We start from the raw sequence: 17,564 nt of genomic DNA, 5'->3' as shown, positions 1-17,564 counted from the left end.
ACAATGAGAGATGTAAAACTACTGTTTCCTCAAGGCTTCTTCGGTGTGGAGGTAGAGACAGGTGAAAACAGAGAATTCACAATTACGCGTTGGCCAGGAGCATACACTCCAGTGAATGTACTGTGTTGTAAGAATTGGGGCAGGGAGAACTGGAGAGGTTTTCTGATCCCCACATGTCCACTTCCTCCTTCCCTAGCATTGATATGCTTGTCATCTCTGCAGTAATGAAAAATGGGACTGAGATTGGAGTTTCCCCTCTCTAAATAATCCATTCGTTAGGGTATATTAAACTCCAAGGGACTGTCCAGGTGGAATGAGAAGAGGTGGAATATATCTGTTGCTGTATTCATTGCTTGAAAGCATAACAGTAAAAGCATTTACAGGACGGTCCCTACAGCAGCATGACATGCAGCAAAGAGTAAAAGAATGTGTGGCAATCTCAGAAATTAGTCATCCAACATTCCTAAAATCTTAGGCCTGGTCTATACTACGGGGCTAGGTCGACGTAAGCTGCCTTGCATTGACCTAGTAGTGGAAGTGTCTTCACTTAAATTTGGGTCCTGCTGACCTCAGTGCCTCTGTATGCCGATTTAGTAACACCATCTCTCAGAGCGGTCTAGAGTTACGATTGATGGAATTAGATCAGCGCAGTTTCAGTGTAGACTGCTCACGTTGACTGTACTAGCTTTCAGGAGCATCCCACAACGCCCCACACTGACAATGCAATCAATGCAAGTGCTTCTACTGGGGATGTGCACCGCTGACTCACAAAGCCAAGTGTGCGCGCACACAAGCAATTTAATTACCATGGTGGCTCTATGTAAATTGGATCGACGTGATTTTGTAGTGTAGACAAGGCTTCAATGATGAGTACTGATGGACAAAATGAATAACTTTGCAAGACAGCACAGAGTAGTGTTTTTGGTCAGCTGGTTTTTCCCCGGATCATGCAATAGGAAGGTGCTGACTGTTAGCCTCTCCTTACCCTTATCTACAGGATCCTGGCTTCTCTTATTGCATACCTTACAGTTTTGTACTCTATGTTCAGCAGCTGACTCGTGCCCCTCATCTGTGTTTGGGGGCCTGAAAATTATTTATTTCTCCATCTCAGTCCATTGAAAGATCTTAAGGGAGAAGGCTATTCATTCACAGGGCCAGTTCCTGTGAGAACTGGAGATAGTAAATACCCTCAATGCTCCTTAAAGTCAGGGTTGGCAGCTGTTGAGCTGTCCCAGGATGAGACCTAAGATATTAGAATTAGGCCCAGATTTTTAACTCCCATGGGATTTTGTCTCCTATAGCCAAATCCCTACAGAAAATGAGACTATGTCTGTTAAATTAGTTAGGCATTGTGATGCTGAGTGCAGCTATGCCTAAAATACCTTTAAAAATCTGGGCCTTACTCACCACAGTCTTCCTTTAAGGTAGGTTTGCATTTGATAAGCAAACAAAGATGTGTCAAGATACAACAGTCTGGGAAGAGTATTTGCAGTTAGATTTGCCCTCATATCACAGAACTAAAAATACATTACAGAGATTAATTCTGTTTCAGCCAAACAAAATAGTGCTTAATTCTGGTGAACTCTTGATAGGCTGGTTTCAGAGAGACAGCCGTGTTAGTTTGTATCTGCAAAAAGAAGAGGAGGACTTGTGGCACCTTAGAGACTAACACATTTATTTGAGCATAAACTTTCGTGAGCTCCAGCTCATTTCATCGGATGCATGCAGTAGAAAATACAGTGGGGAGATTGATAGGCTGTGATGCTGCTAACAAAATTAGAACTAAAAAGTGGTTACTTAGAATATTTGCCAACGAGGAAGAGGAAATAAGTGGAAATTAGAGTAAAGTGTAAAGAGAGTGGATGCATTTAGATGAATGGCTGGAAGTGGCAGATGCTGCTGTGTGGGAGGGGTGCAGTTGATGGTGAGTGAAGTCTTGTTTATAGTGGTCAGGGTAACTCAGGGCACTTGCTGTGTCAGTAACATAGCATTGGAAGGATGTATGGATGCGTGTGAATAATAAAAGGGATCCATAAAGACTGTAGCAGAGCTGGATTCTCCTCTCCTTTCCATTGTTGTAAATGAGCAGTGACTCCACATAAGTCAATGGAGTTAAAATGGTGTAAAACTGGTGTTAGATAAGAGGAGAATCAGGTTCATAGTAAAAAGCGTGAAGGGGATAAAAGAATATCAGGTGGTGTTTAAAAGGGAGAGTTATGAAATTATACTCAGAACAGATTTCTTTTAGTAATCTTGTGCAGATCTGGGGGAGAGCTCAGGGCCTTGATGCTCCCATACCTTTCACCTGGAAACCTGTGCAACACGGGTGTGAAGTGCTACCAGATCAAAACCGTAGAGTGGAGTTGCAAGGTACAGCGAACCTGGCCAACAGTGTTTTTGGAAGTCATAGTAGATTTAATTGTCCTTGTATGTTTCACTTGATCCTGTAAAATGTTGCAGCCTTGATGGTTGACTTCAGTTTTGTTTGTCCTCATGAATTTACTTGCCTCAGTGGTATACAATGCTAATGAAAGATGATGGAGGGGGCTGATCTCTCTGCCCTGTGCATCTGTGTGTTAGGGAAGAGCACAAGCTGCAGTGTTGAACGGTGTTCCACTCTGCCTGATGGCGAGTGTTTTTTCTGTTCATTCATTGTCCTGGGGATATTTAGTATTGGATGAGCTTTAGTTTTGCTCAGGTGGGAGGCATGCTTCTTATATTGTAAACTGAAGGCTCATTAGAGAGTATTTTTTATTTAAACTTCTAAAATGTATTCACAATCTGGGCTTCTGGGGTAACGTAGCCATCAGTGATGAATGATGGTCCTGATCTTGCCTTAAGAGCGAAAATAATAATTGGGAAGGCTGCCAGCAGCCCCATTCCCATATTCAGCGACCTCTGAAGTGGAACTACCTAATAGATATATTTCTTTTGAGAGCGATGTAGTTACTTGTTTGTGTCTTGCTGCTAGTTAACTACATTGAAACACTGGGATTCAGGTCTTGTGTTTCCTGAGATATTTGTAATATATATATATGTGTGTATGTAAGGCCACTAAATGAGACTGAGAGATAATTTGGAGTGTGATGTTATCAGAATGATAATGGCTTGCTGCTTTGTGTCTCATTTCCGTTAAGTATAGATGGCTTGCTTTTCTGGTAGTTGGCTATCATTGGAAATTGGATGAGGGCAAACATACCTTGGTACTTTTCAAACCAAATGGAAGTGAGGTTAGAAGTTTGGGGTATTATTAGGTGATGGTGGGTCCTACTTTACTGAAAAGATTTATCTTCCCTTTGTTCAAGGGGTTCACATTTTTGTGATGCTTTTGGGTTTCCATTTGCTCCTGAAATCATGTGTTGCATTAATGGCTAAAATACCTCTCTTCATCTGTTGGAACTGGTGATATTACAAGGGGCAATAAGTCAGTTTGGTATATGCCTGTTCCCATTTTACCTTAGGGCAATGAGTCAGTCTGGCATATGCCTGGTGCCTTGTGCACAAGGGAGAAACTATAGTACACTCACTTTTCTGCCTGAGCCCTGCAGGCAAACACAACTAAAATGGAATGATAGCAGTTTAATCAGCTTTATGGTCCTAAACTAAGCAATCAATGGGCCTGAAAAGGAATGTGAAACTTAATAAGAACACTGGCAGCTGTCTGAGGAAGTGGTTAAAAATGCTTCACACATTCCCTACAGAATCAAACAAATCGAGAGTAGAACCTTCTCACAATTTGATACTGTCACTTTTCTATTCTGGGTGCAGCGGGGAACATCAGGCACCATGATGTCTTCCTGATTACAGAGGGGCTCATCTATGTACCACCTAATGTGGTCATTTGCATCCTCAGCCAACTCTTTTAAGAGTCTTGGATCTCTCGATCTGAAAGAGCTTTACAAAGGCTGAGAGGTATCATCTCCATTTGACAGATGGTGAAAATGAGGCACAGAGAGGTTCTGAGACAGACTGTGGAGTCCTTACTCACACTGGCAAACAACAAATTGTGAGAATAGTCCCACCAAAACCTATGAAATTACTTGAGTAGGTGCTCACCAATGTGAGTAAATATTCTATAACCTGGCCCTAAATAAGTAGCCCATGATCACATGACAAATGGGTGGCAGTGCCAGGAACAGTCTGGGTCTCCTGGCTTCCAGTACAGTGACCTATCCACTGCCAAAAGCAAACAAGATAACTAAAAAACATCTACATGGCTTTTAGCAAAATAAGGGGAATCCTAATATGTAGAGATGACAAATGCCAAAAGGCTGTTAAATTCACCCTTTAAACCTACGTGACTTAAGAGGATGGTAACAAAATTGAATTGGACAAATGAACATCAGAAAATTAATGAAAAATTACTAGTTAATCTTCTTTCATTTAAGACTCATTTTTTATGAACTGTAGAACTATACGGTTAGAAAAATATATTTGCAAACTAAATTGGCCAGACTTTTAAACCTTTGTCTTTTGAGAGACTTCTTATGATGAAAAGATTTTTTTTGTCCCATTGCTTTTAGTAACCTATATTAAGTTTCTTGCTTGCATTTATCCAACCATTTAAAAATATTTTTGACCCCCATTTCAGGGAATATGCCTGATTTATTTGTGTCCCTTTTATATCGAGCTACATATTTAAAAAAGTTTAATAATAGTTTTTCTCACTACAAAAACGAAGCTCTCAATGAAAAAGGCTTTTATATGATGATTGATAGGTCTAGATGTACTGTATTTTTGTTTTAAAAATTCACTTTGTTCATTTCTTTTTTTTTTTGCAAAGTAGAATAGTGTCAATATTACACTCCACTCAGACAAGTCCGCTGCAAGCACTTTGACATTTTCAAATGTCAAAACGTTTCAAAAAACATATAAAAAAATAAAGAAATGAATAGAAGCTTCCTTGTTCCTTAAATTATTACTGTGTTACCCTGAACTGTAAGTGAACCCTTTTTGCTTATAAAAGAAGCAGCTGTTCATGCGATTGAAACCATGGTTCATTACAAGCTGACCTCAAATTCAGGAGTAAAACTTCCTCTATTTTACTACAACTATTCAGACATGGACTGGAGATAAACAATAATCAAAATCAGGATGAAACTTGACTGGGAAACCCTCTATACTCTTTGGCAGAATTATAGCAGCTCTTGGATCACCAAGAGTGATATAATGTTAAATGACCCTAAAACATTCCCTTCTCAAATGCAGCAGGTCGGTGCTGCCAACTCTGAAGCAGACAAAGGCTGATTGTAATGACTCCTTAAGCATATGAGTATAGAAACATTAATTATCACATTTTTTTCACATTAAACATTTACAGAGAGTCAAGATTAAACGGGCCAGTTTATGTTAATTTACACTCCCTTTTGGGTAAATCAGGTGATTAAAACAGTTTTTCCTCATACCTCCCATTTCTATATACAGGATTTTCCTGAGTGGTTTCTCTTGTTAGCCAACACTTTAATCAAACTAGATGTAAGACAAATAAAAATAAACAAATTTGCCTGAATTCTCTTTTAAGCAAGGACATATGTCTGATATAATACTGCACCATTTAAAAAAGTAATCTAAATTCATGCACTTTGCAGGCAAACTCTCTATATAAATAAATTAGGCCAGTTACATAGTGCCTTGGATGTATGTTTCCCTCTTTTGGTCCATTGTGTTTCCCTCCCTTCTGTGCCTCACTTGTCTGTTGATGTCTAATTTTGAGGCACAGTGATCCTTTCTAATATTATTCACGACCCATATAATGAGACTTCTTTTAAAGATAAGGACTAGTCCAACTTATTGGAGCTTTATGTATAGTCTTTAAGGTACCCCGATCTTATGAAAACACCACTAGTAGATGAGATTTTTTCATTTGTTATTTACAATTTATTTCACAGAGTCTGGAGTAAACAAAATGTCTGAGATCTAGCTACACAAACATATGCATTGATAATTGTGAATTCAGATAACAGCAATGTTAATAATTCTTGGTCTAATGTCACAAAGGATTCTTGCTCTGATTATAGCTGTGTTAAAACAACTCTAGGTCCTGACCTAGTTTTCTTATGGGAGATGCCAAAACAGTTGTAGAAGTGTATAACCTATAGGCTTTCTAAACATCTGGGTGCTTTACCAAACGGTTTTTAAAAAGTCACAGAAAATTACAATAAAACCCATGTTTTTCCTAGACTGCCAGTGTCACTTTTCAGTAGTCTCAAATGTTCATTTTGATCAAAACTTGGCTGGTTAGGATGGCTGGTTATGTGCTGAGATAGCCTAAGTATTTAAAGCTGATATCTTCTTCCATTGATAGTTCAGCCCACATACCCTCTGCCATCAAAGAGCATGTGTTGTTTGATTCTATTTACAAATGAATATAGTCATAATAATGTACAATAATTGTTAATGTGCTGTTCTGGGCATGTTATCTTGAGCTCTATGGGTGAAAAGTGTTCTTCACAAAGATGGGGATCATTATATCATGCAAAATATTGTTTAAGAAATTCATATTTAGATATCAGCAAGACTAAATAACTAGTTCTGCTGCATATAGTATAATGAAAAACTAAACACAAGTAAAATAAAATTTCTGACCTCTAAACCATTGGGGAACAGAGCTGGGACTCCTTCAACTGCTGTTTCCCTGCAGTGCATGTACCACACACACCTTCTCCCTACAAAATAGAATCCCTTTCTCATTTTTCACTTTCGCTCTTGTGCACACGCTCTCCCTCTTTGTCTCTCTTCCCCTTCCCACTCTTCAGTCTCCTCTAGGGTCTATCTACTTTCAGGACTTATTATCATTGTCATTGAGTCCAAGAGTCAATTTTATGCTTCCTCTCTGCTACTAGAGGCCCATCGTACACCGACACTGCTTCAGGGTGGCAGGCCATATTGATGATACTCTCCTCTTCACTGCTACCTGGGCCAAATTCAGAGTTGGTATGTGAAGGGTTTTTTCAGCTCCCTTACACTACTGCCCAGTGCCAACCACTTGCAGGAGTGTAAGGGAGTCTAACTTGATGTTACTTACACACTGATGAGGCTAGAAGATAACTTAGACTTCTCCTAATCTCCCAGTATCTTTATGACCCATTACCCTACTGCCCGTGTCTCTCATGGTTTTCCCTTGTGGGGCTGATCTAGTTTGCCTTTTTCCTTCTTCACTTCAAGATTTACCCTCAAGGCACACGTCTCTTCTGCTTTCAGCATCCTACATTCTACTTTCTCCTCTTAGCTAACTCCCTTTTCGCTGCTAGACCCACTCTTTCTCATTTGGCAGGCAGGCTTTCTCCTCTGAGCCTTTCATAGGTTTCTGTCTCCGTTCCTATGTGTCTTTCTCTCTGTGTTTTCTGTTAGTCTCTCTCTGTTTCTGGAGTTCCGAGTTCTGTGTTTCTGAGACAGATCCTCTATTTTTGCATCCGGAGTCTTGTCTTTCACACTCTCAGTGCATTTAGGACATTTTTTTTTTTTCAGTATGTGACTGTTTCTAGGATTCAGTCTCTTAGTTTTTCTGATGCTGTTTGTGAATGAACCTGCAACAGGTCACCATGGTCATCAACTAGACACATCTGCCCCCTCAGAGACATACCTTAGGACGTAGGCTGTTTGGCCCCAAATCCACAGCTGTAACTTGAGTTAAAGGAATGGCAGGAGGGATGAGTAAAGGAAAAGGATCCCCCTCCTCTGGGCCTCTCTCTTAGCTGCATCTCCCCCTTTTCTTTCTTTTTACATCCCAGATCATGGGCCAATGGGTCACCTCTTTGTCTTTCTATTTTGTCACCTAAAAACACTTGTATATTAGTGTCTCTTGTGTCTCTCACTTCTTTGTAGGCTCCCTGCCATCTCCTTCAGGTTGATAGTCACAGTTCCTCCTCAGCCAGTCTCAAGGAATCATTGCTAAATGGAATTTAAACATTTTGAGTCTGATTCCACTGTATGTCCCCTTTTATACCACCGGAGCAGTATAAAGCATCCTTAGTGTAAATGAGACTCAGGTATCAAAAGTTCAAGTTGATTCTGACTGGAAATTTCAAAATGTATCTGTTCAAACAGGTCTTAGATTAATTCCTCAGAATTTGCTCCTTCAGTCTGTTTTCAGCATTGCTTCAGATGGAACAATCTTGTTGAATACAGGGCCCATGCCTGAACACCAGATGGAAATAAGTAATTCTTTTCATATCCCCAGTACCACCGTCCCCTGGTTCAGTTTACCTGTGTCCTGTCCACCTGGGTTCTGCTCCACCATTACCGCGGGACTCAGAGTCAGATTTGGAAGTGGGGTCTCAGATGAGTGAGGCATGTGCAGGATTAGGCCCAATATCTACTTAAAATCCCTGATTTACCAAGAACTTTTTGCATGTAATTGAATTTTAAAATGCAAATACATAACTACACCAAGTAAGTAAACTGCTTAAGAATTAAAAATGGGTACAGAACAAGAGCTATTTATTTGCTTAAATTCTCAGTATTGATGTAATCTCAAAGTCATACTGAACATCAACCCCTGCTATCTTATTCATTTGAAATTGACTCTTTCACACCTTTGAGATACAGAAACAAGAACTTAACTTGACATGGACAGAATGGTGCTGCGTAATACAGTGTGTGAACTTGACATGTTCTATTGTTTTCGGAAGATTAGTTTCCATTATTTTCCTTAGTTATAAAACAGAGAATTCTACTAGAAATGGTAGAATCTTTGAAAACAGTACCAATTTTTAAAGCACCTCCTGTGCAATGGCAGCTTAAAGTTAGAACACATGATGTTAGCATTAAACTGTTCAATTCATGCTCTTACGCTAGGTTTGTTTTATCTTTGTGTACATCAGTTCTACTCGAATCTAGCTTCTTTCAGTGGAGTTACTCCTGATTCATACCAGTGTTGCTGAGAAGAGGTTCAAGATGTGTTTTGAGTTGGCCAATTGATTGTCAACATGATATTCCATGAATTTAAGTGGATAAATATTACATTGTTACACTTAGCTAGCAGTTGATGCTTACGTATCCATTTTAAAAGGGGCACCATTCAACCGTCATCTATGCATCCATTTGAAATACACTAGCTAATGACAGTGGTGTTATTTGTAACTTTGTAATTAATTTCTGTAAAATGTTTCCATTATAAACCTTTAATCTAAATAGTGTATTAAAAATTCCCTCATGGCTGCAATTTTAGCATGTTACAATCTCAGCATAGAATTAGTGGGCCAGATCCCCAGCTCATACAGTGATGTCTATTTACGCTAGCTGAGGATCTGGCCCAGATTTTATTTTAAGATCAGTTTTAGGCTTATGATTTTGATCAACAATGATACTGTAGCTGGCAACCTCTCGGCGGTAACTCCACAGAAATGCAGCCATTCCTGGGATGGAGCGTGGCAGCTGAACAGTGATCATCATCACTATGTATTTAGGAAAAGGGAATGAAAAATCCTCTCATTCCAAGTGAAACTGCAGGGACAGCGTAGACATGAGAAACCTAACTGATTAGATGGGAATTTGCCAGGACACTGATACCAAAGTGTTTACTCTTACAATAATACCCAGAAATCTTTTACGGTCCCAAGTGGTCAGGAGCGTGGTTGTACATCTCTTCTGAGAGATGGCAGCCCTAATAGCACGCAGCTCCATAAAAGACCTACTCAAAGTCTGGTGAAGTTAGTGGGAGTCTGTCCACTCACTTCAGTGGGCCCTAACGCCACGCTGAGACATTGATTCAGTACTGACTCAGAGGGAAGAGTGCCGCCTACTGAATGAGTAACACCACTATGGGTTTTATGTGGAGGTCGCCCATCCAAATTCCAATTCAGCCCCATCCTGTTTGGCTCATGAGATCCGATGAAGTCACAGTCTGAGGTAATACAGCTTGCAGACATTAACATGTTTCCCCTTTCTAAAACTCTCAAATAAATGTCAGAGCTGAGGCAGTTTTAGCTCATGCCTTTTCTTTCCCCAGCAGTTTGAGCTAAAGAGAAGTGTCAGCTGTAACTCTGAATTTCCTGCCCTTTTTCATTTTAAGCCAGGTCTTTCTCATTATTTAATCACAGTGTGATATTGTAATGCGGCTATTGACAAGTGGCACTTGTTCAGGCATGTTTTAAAAACACACAAGCAGCTGCAAGTTTAAAAAGTAAATGGTGCAAAACGGAAAGGTTCAAAGAGCAAAGTTTGTTTGGTTTATCTCTTAGCTCTTTAAAATGATCGTGCTTATTGCAATCCAGCTGAGAATGAACTTTTAAAAATTATCCTGCACTTTTGTGATTGGAAGGGGATAGTTTAGTTGTCAGGCTTGGGATATCAGGACCTGATACAGATGGTTAGAAAACTGGTTCAAAATGTTAAGCATGGGAAATGGTTAATTTAAAGGGTTAAACTTTCTAATATTTTGAAACTTTAAAAATGATGAATGAAAATCCAGAGTTATTCAGTGTTGTTCATTATACTTAATAAAAGAACTGCTACCAAAATGTAATCTTGGGGTAAGGTCCAAATAGCATTTAAATGGCTACTTTTAAAGCAGTCTCGTAAAATATGCTGTTTGATGTCATTCATGGCTATGGTAGATTTCCCCACGGTCATATTGGATTGACCAAGGAAAACATACAGGGATCTAAACCTCTAAGAGGGAGGTCTGTGACTAACTTGCTGTTGGAGGTCGCTCAGGAGCGATGCAGCTTGTATTCTGCTTACTCCCCTTTCCAAAAGGGTCAGAACTGCCCCTCCATGGGAACAAACTCAAAATACTAAGGTACCTTAAAAATATTATACTTTCACTGCCATCTTTGTTCTAATCTGTGAACATCTGCCCCAAACATGCTGCAGTGTGATTCACTCTCAGTATGTATTTCCATCATGTCCAAAAGCTGCAATGCAGTGTCTTTTCGAAACGTCTAAGAAGTCAGCTCCTTTTCTGAAGAGATCAGAAGGTAAACAGACAAAATACAAAGGGGGGGAGGAAGATTTTTTAATATATTTTCATTTTATCTTTGTCCATGATTTTGTTTTGCCAGCCTTGCCTCATATTTTCTCATATTTTCTTTCTTTTGTTCCTGTTTACTTTAGTCTCTTTACTTGTCCATATCTGTCTTCTGGTTGTAGCCCTTGTTGACTTTTGTTTAACCCTTTCATAACCTTAATATTAACTTTGTCATGTCTTCTATGTTTTACTTTCTTTTAATCCTCTCCTATTTTTAGACTAGTTTAAAAATGTCATATTTTTTCAAATTGTGAAATGCAACTGTTTCCTATTTTTACTGGTTTTATTTTAAACCATGACCTGTGTAATTACTTTATCTCTTAAGAACCTTAAGCAAACACCCATGCTTTTGATAAAAGTGCTAATTAGTCTGCTAGGCAATTCTGTAGTACCTGGGCCACTGGGTTCCTACATGATCCTGAATGGTATGTGTAAAGAAACCATGAAAATTGCACTGTCCTTCACCTCTCCTGGTCTTCTCTGTACTTAGGAGCCTGCAGGGCTTTGCAGTGTAGATTCCCCGCCTGCTCCCAAGAACAGAGCACACCGCCGAAGGAAACAGACGGTGTGGCCGGCACATGTGCATCCCTGTCCAAAAACACAGCTGCTGGGTGTAATTGTAAGACTCCCAGCCTAGCAGTGGCCCCAAATGTGATTTACTTTTATGTCCGATATGGTTATTGAGGAGCTGAAGAAGAATAACCAATATTAGCTTTAGCCACAAATGACATTTTAATCCCAATTAAACACTTTAAAAATTTATTTTACTGTCCCTGCTAGTTTAATTAACGTGTTTAATAGGAAATTGTGTCTAATCTGATTTTTTTTTAAATGTAGCATATCAAGAAATGCTGATATCTGGACCCAAATTTCACACCTACTGCAGTTTTTTCTTACTATGTTATACACGATCCCACCAAATGGACTACCTTTGTCATTGCAAATAAACTTCATATATTTTTAAATGTCCCAACTTCAGAAAAATCACCCTATTCTGAAGAATTGCCAAACTGTTAATGAAGAGAATGTGTTAACACCCAGAACAATTACCAAGTGAACCAAAGGGCTGTACCAGCAAAGAGATATTTCAGCTCAAAGTTCAAGATGTGGGAGCTAGCTTAAGTCCAGAAGCTGTAGCAGGTTTCTGTTACTGCACTTTTCTTTTGATAATTTATTTTCTGTATGAGAAAACAGACTATGCAGCAGAGCAGTTTGAGCAGGGATTGAATGGAGCAGGTGATTTAGAAACATGGAATTTCCACTCTTCTTTGCGGAACAAATATATAAGAAAAACACTGGGGAAGACTAGTTTGTCAGCTTTGTGTGGTGTGAATGGGCAGCTCACATTAACAGTGGTTTTGCAGAAGCTGAGAAAAAAAGTGCACATTGATTGTCCTCATATTGCAATGGGTAGGTAAATAAGTTTGGATTATACAAGACCCCGAGACATCCCATAAACTAATCTCCAATACATTTGTTAGTCTCTAAGGTGCCACAAGTACTCCTGTTCTTTTAAATAAACTCATTGGAACCTTTAGTGATTTGGCAATAACTACCACACACATTATCACTACAGATATTTGTGTTCCATTGCAGTAGTAAGAATAATATTTTGTATTTATTAAAAAAAAAAATCTTTCACCCAAGGATCCTAAATAGAGCTGGTGGGGAATTTTTGATGACACATTTTTTTCATCAGAACCAAAACTGTTTGTGAGAGAGTCAGTTTGAACAAATTATTTTGCTCAAATTTTTTTTTTTTGAAAAACAGGTTCTGTGATTATCAACATTTGTCAAAATGACAAATGCCAGTTCAAAATGACTTTTTTAAATTTTGAAACTTAAGCTAATTGTGGTCAAAATAAATGTTTTTAAAAATTCACAATGGTCATAATTGACACACAAGGTTTCGATTGACTAAAAAAGATCAGATTTTTGGCTCAGGAAAATTTTTGTTTTTTTTTCATCGCAATTTAGGATAAGAAAATTTTTCAACTGCAAAAATTTTTCAAGGGACAAGAACACTGTTTTCTGCACAGCTGTAATCCGGCAGTGCTTTTCAGAGATAGTTCAGTATCTTTTTTACAGGTGGGCAAAGTGAGGCACGGGAGATTAAATGATTTGCCTAAAGTCACACAGTAAGACAGTCATGAATAGAATTATGTCAAGTTTAGCCCTGTTATAAGCAGGTGTGATCTCCTCTGACTTCATTGGTGTTACAACTATTTATGCAAGGATTGAATTTGGCATCCATGTGTCTCTCAAGCCCTCTTTATTAATCATAAGAGACACTCACTCCCACTGTAAGTAATGAAATTTCTTTGCAGCTGAAAATCCCCCAAGAGTAAAATATTGAAACAATTTTAATTTTTCTCTGAGTACTTGACACTGAATAAAGGCAGCGTGCTGGAGAAAAGTGAATTGTATTTCATATTCATGAGAGGAAATCACACATGGAATGAGTGAGAATGTTGGCGAAATACTAGTACAGTAATTACAATTAGCATCACCAGGGGAAGCATGCCAATTTACATATAGATAATGCCTTCATTGCAAAGCTCTGCAACCTTCCCCCACCAAAATGCAGCTACCTGATGGTGGAATCTCCATCCTTAGAGGTTTTTAAGGCCTGGCTTGACAAAGCCTTGACTGGGATGATTTAGTTGGGGTTGGTCCTGCTTTGAGCAGGGGGTTGGACTAGATGATCTTCTGAAGTCTCTTCCAACCCTAATCTTCTATGATTCTATGATACCTTGTGGACAGAACATGGATCTGTTTAACAGAGCATGGTAACACTACACAATGGGTTTGTATAAGAAATGAAGAAGGGTTCAAAGGCCTAGTGCTTATTGCCAGCCTTTGTGTCACCGAGTGCACTGTTATGTGGATTCATTCTTATCAAGACCCATGTCTTTGTGCCTCATTCAAGGCTGAGCACACTATGGAATTAAAACTCTTGCAAAAAGAGCCATGGTATATTTAATGACCATGAGGGGCAGGACCTCACAAACCGGGAAGAATTAGTGGGGGGAGCAAAAGTGGATGGGAATCTGGGAGGCAGTGACCATGAGTTGGTTGAGTTCAGGATCCTGACACAGGGAAGAAAGGTAAGCAGCAGGATACGGACCCTGGACTTCAGGAAAGCAGACTTCGACTCCCTCAGGGAACGGATGGATAGGATCCCCTGGGGGACTAACATGAAGGGGAAAGGAGTCCAGGAGAGCTGGCTGTATTTCAAGAAATCCCTGTTGAGGTTACAGGGACAAACCATCCTGATGAGTCGAAAGAATAGTAAATATGGCAGGCGACCAGCTTGGCTTAACGGTGAAATCCTAGCGGATCTTAAACATAAAAAAGAAGCTTACAAGAAGTGGAAGGTTGGATGTATGACCAGGGAAGAGTATAAAAATATTACTCGGGCATGTAGGAATGAAATCAGGAGGGCCAAATTGCACCTGGAGCTGCAGCTAGCAAGAGATGTCAAGAGTAACAAGAACGGTTTCTTCAGGTATGTTGGCAACAAGAAGAAAGCCAAGGAAAGTGTGGGCCCCTTACTGAATGAGGGAGGCAACCTAGTGACAGAGGATGTGGAAAAAGCTAATTTACTCAATGCTTTTTTTGCCTCTGTCTTCACTAACAAGGTCAGCTCCCAGACTGCTGCGCAGGGCATCACAACATGGGGAGTAGATGGCCAGCCCTCTGTGGAGAAAGAGGTGGTTAGGGACTATTTAGAAAAGCTGGACGTGCACAAGTCCATGGGGCCGGACGAGTTGCATCCGAGAGTGCTAAAGGAATTGGCGGCTGTGATTGCAGAGCCATTGGCCATTATCTTTGAAAACTCGTGGCGAACGGGGGAAGTCCCAGATGACTGGAAAAAGGCTAATGTAGTGCCAATCTTTAAAAAAGGGAAGAAGGAGGATCCTGGGAACTACAGGCCAGTCAGCCTCACCTCAGTCCCCGGAAAAATCATGGAGCAGGTCCTCAAAGAATCAATCCTGAAGCGCTTACATGAGAGGAAAGTGATCAGGAACAGTCAGCATGGATTCACCAAGGGAAGGTCATGCCTGACTAATCTAATCGCCTTCTATGATGAGATTACTGGTTCTGTGGATGAAGGGAAAGCAGTGGATGTATTGTATCTTGACTTTAGCAAAGCTTTTGACACAGTCTCCCACAGTATTCTTGTCAGCAAGTTAAAGAAGTATGGGCTGGATGAATGCACTATAAGGTGGGTAGAAAGTTGGCTAGATTGTCGGGCTCAACGGGTAGTGATCAATGGCTCCATGTCTAGTTGGCAGCCGGTGTCAAGTGGAGTGCCCCAAGGATCGGTCCTGGGGCCGGTTTTGTTCAATATCTTCATTAATGATCTGGAGGATGGTGTGGATTGCACTCTCGGCAAATTTGCGGATGATACTAAACTAGGAGGAGTGGTAGATACGCTGGAGGGCAGAGATAGGATACAGAGGGACCTAGACAAATTGGAGGATTGGGCCAAAAGAAATCTGATGAGGTTCAATAAGGATAAGTGCAGGGTCCTGCACTTAGGACGGAAGAACCCAAGGCACAGCTACAGACTAGGGACCGAATGGCTAGGCAGCAGTTCTGCGGAAAAGGACCTAGGGGTGACAGTGGACGAGAAGCTGGATATGAGTCAGCAGTGTGCCCTTGTTGCCAAGAAGGCCAATGGCATTTTGGGATGTATAAGTAGGGGCATAACGAGCAGATCGAGGGACGTGATCGTTCCCCTCTATTCGACATCGGTGAGGCCTCATCTGGAGTACTGTGTCCAATTTTGGGCCCCACACTACAAGAAGGATGTGGATAAATTGGAGAGAGTCCAGCGAAGGGCAACAAAAATGATTAGGGGTCTGGAACATATGACTTATGAGGAGAGACTGAGGGAACTGGGATTGTTTAGTCTGCAGAAGAGAAGAATGAGGGGGGATTTGATAGCTGCTTTCACCTACCTGAGAGGTGGTTCCAGAGAGGATGGTTCTAGACTATTCTCAGTGGTAGAAGAGGACAGGACAAGGAGTAATGGTCTCAAATTGCAGTGGGGGAGGTTTAGGTTGGATATTAGGAAAAACTTTTTCACTAAGAGGGTGGTGAAACACTGGAATGAGTTACCTAGGAGGTGGTAGAATCTCCTTCCTTAGAAGTTTTTAAGGTCAGGCTTGACAAAGCCCTGGCTGGGATGATTTAGTTGGGGATTGGTCCTGCTTTGAGCAGGGGGTTGGACTAGATGACCTCCTGAGGTCCCTTCCAACCCTGATATTCTATGATTCTATGACCTCTGTTTTACATCTCATCCAGAAGAAAGCAGCTCCTGGGCCCATGCTGAGGGATTGGTTCATTACTGACACAGCAGTCAGAGTATATCGGTGCTCCTCCAGTTGCAATCCTGTAATGTCATCTCCATCTGGAAGCACCATTAATAATGCTGTGTTAATGTTTGCTGCAGCATCATTTCTAGTTCAGCTAAATGCACGCTTCCAAACAGTTGAATGAACGGGAACTGTATGTGCTTTCCTTCCAAGGCCTGGAAAATACACTTCATGCAATTAACATGCAGGATGCCTTTATGTTGCTGACAGTCTGGAACAAAAGTTTTTTGCTTTTAAAATGTGTCTTCCCTATTGTCACCTGACCAAAACCATTTCCAATATTTAAGGCCCTTAGATGGTATAATCACAACCAGAAATTACACTGTGTTGGAAGGCAGTAGATAACGTCAGGTCACTCGGCGAGCAGGAGTTCAGCAGGAGAAGCAGGGTAAATCATAGTTCATTGACGTGTTTTTATTGCCTCAGCCTTGTATCCTATTTATCTGTTTTGGCAACCATGCTACTGGTGCTTGCTACTGTAACGTAAAACTGCTTTACTTGATCTTGTTGGCACTAGGGGCAGCAGGGATAAAGATCCCCTCTGTACCGTTGTGCAGACAGATCTCAGAAGAGAGGACTTCTTATTTAAGTGTTACCTTATTCTCTTGCCTTAAAAATTATTTTAAAATGGGCTGAGGGGGAGGAGAAGCTGTAAGAGGCATGTCCAGAGCGCACCCCAGATTACTCTTCTGCCCTATTTTGATAAACAAAGATTCTGTAATTGGATTTCTCTGTTTTCACTAAAGGTTGTGATCTTTTGTTTTCAGGAATCTGAACTCTTTATTCATGGTCTTCACACTTGAAATGTAAATTGTGAATCTATTCCAGAGATCTCCTCTGCCTGCAGAGAGAGTATTTACCCCATCACATGTAAAATAGGATGCAATTTGTAGATGATTGTGCCCTTTATCTTCATTCACAATCTGCTGTGTATATTCAGGAGCACACAGCAGTATGTCTGGTGTAGTATTCATTAAGGCCAGTCCTACACTACAAACCTATGCCAGCCAGGGGTGTGCAGTGGTGGGATCCCTGACTGACATAGCTGTGCCTATAGGCACAAATATACTAGTAAAACTGCACTTTTGCCAATATAGCTAGTTTCTTGTTGGGACTGGAATAAACTATATCAGTAAAAGCTCAATTTTGCCTAAGGGAAGGCAAGAGAGCCTAAGGAAAATGAGTATTTGAGGTCCTCTAGTCCAAAAGAC

Source organism: Lepidochelys olivacea, assembly GCF_965140295.1.
Source record: "Lepidochelys olivacea isolate rLepOli2 genome assembly, chromosome: 7".
NCBI classification, from domain to species: Eukaryota; Metazoa; Chordata; order Testudines; family Cheloniidae; genus Lepidochelys; species Lepidochelys olivacea.
The sequence above is the reverse complement of the archived record's forward strand: the minus strand, read 5'-3'. Positions refer to the sequence as shown.